We start from the raw sequence: 2,072 nt of genomic DNA on the forward strand, positions 1-2,072 counted from the left end.
CAGCAAATGTGAAAATTTATAAACTAAAAAAATAAATATATTTTACTTAATATCAAGTTCGGTTACTGCTTTTTTTTTTTCCCTGAACAAGTTAGCATAGTACGTGCATTCAACCCCACTTATATGGAATCCAAAACATTGTGCACTGAGTAGACTCAAGAATTTCGACTGAGGTTATGAATTTTTTAAAAGATTTTATTTATTTATTTGAGAGAGAGAAAGAGAAAGCAGGGGGAGGAGAAGAGGGAGAGGGACAAGCAGACTTTGTGCTGAGCATGGAGCCCAACATGGGGCTTGGTCCCACGACCCTGAGATCATGACCTGCGCCATAATCAGGAGTCAGCCACTGAAACCGACTGAGCCATCCAGGCGCCCCAGACTGAGACTGTGACTGGGGTGAAGGATGGGAAGCCGGGGTAGGGACAACTCACTAGTCTCCACTTATCATTGTTTTCCCAGCTGCTTCTGTCCAAGATAGTCACCAGCCCTCATTAATTACCCCAAACTGACTCCCAAGACACCGAAAGCTAATATACAACAAGCTTACTAAAAACATAAACATTTGCGCGGCATAGTTTTTTGCTCTGAGCTTTAGTGGGATGACATTTATCTTCAGTTTGTGTTAAGATTATATACCGTGGGCGAATATCCAAGCTTTTCAACTCTGAACAGTTGGTTTCAAATGACAATGAAGGTCTTCCATTGGATGTTAAAAACGCTAAGTACACTAGCTACCACCGCGTGAAAGAAAAAGGCGCCCTGGCAGTTAGGAGCACGATGCCATGTATCAGGTCATCTTACAAAGTAAAATTGTTCTCTTAGCTTTACATATTTATTGTTTTGAAATGAGATCATCCACTGGGATAGCAGTGGTTTGTCCTTTACCATGGAACCCTCAGGGCTGGGAGCACAGAGAACTCCCACGTTTCCTGTTTATTATGTTCCCAGATCTGTGTTCCTTCCACATAGATCTCCATTCAGAGAAGTAATTTTCAGTTGTGAAATTTTTTCTGCACTTCTGGGAAGTCTTACAGTNTTCAGTTGTGAAATTTTTTCTGCACTTCTGGGAAGTCTTACAGTCATAGATCCATGGTCACAGACTGAATTAGAACGACCTGAGAAATGGTAAGAATAAGAATAAGAGTAAGAATCGTAAGAAAGAATAAGAATAGCAGCTTCCATTTGTTGAGTGTCTATTGGGTGCCAAGAAACAGGGAACAATCAACTTAATTCTTACAGCAACCCTTGAAGGTAAGTGATTATTTATTATTTCTGTCTCATAAATCAGAGATCTGTAAGCTATGGCGTAGGCCCAATTTGACCAGACGCCTGTTTCTGTAGAATAAAGTTTTATTGGAGCACAGTCTATGTACTATCTATGGCCACCTTCACATGACAATGGCTGTATTAAGTAGTCCCAATACAGACCTTATGGCCTGCAAAGCTGAAATTATTCTCCAAGAGGGACAATCTTCCCAAGATTTCATGACTAATAAGTGGTAAAGCTGAGATGTAAATCTATACTTAAAGTCTGCGTTGTTAACCACAAGTGCCACATATCACTTCTCCTTTCAGAGCCAACACCGCATTTGACCAGTGGAATTTGAAAAGGTGATAGGATTTACTCAAGGTCATTTGAAATTAGTAGGCCCCAAGCACAATATAAGAGACCATTCTAATTTAGATGTCCAGAGAATATTCCAAGCTTTTGATGAACTAAATTATTTTTTTATTATTTATTTATTTTTAAATATTTTATTTTTATGACAGAGTGAGAGAGAGAGATCATGAGCAGGGGAGAGGGGCAGAGGGAGAAGCAGGCTCCCCTGCTGAGCAAGGAGCCCAATAAGAGACTCGATCCCAGGACTCTGGGATCATGACCTGAGCCAAAGGCAGTCACCTAACTGAGGCACCCAAGTGCCTTTTATTTTTTATTTTTAAAAATTTTAATTCCAGTGCAGTTAACATACGGTGTTATATTAGTTTCGGGTGTACAGTATAGTGATTCAACAATTCTATACATTACTCAGTGCTCATCAAGATAAATGTCTTCTTAATCCCCTTCACCTATG

Source organism: Ailuropoda melanoleuca, chromosome 2 (genome assembly GCF_002007445.2).
Source record: "Ailuropoda melanoleuca isolate Jingjing chromosome 2, ASM200744v2, whole genome shotgun sequence".
Classification (NCBI taxonomy): Eukaryota; Metazoa; Chordata; class Mammalia; order Carnivora; family Ursidae; genus Ailuropoda; species Ailuropoda melanoleuca.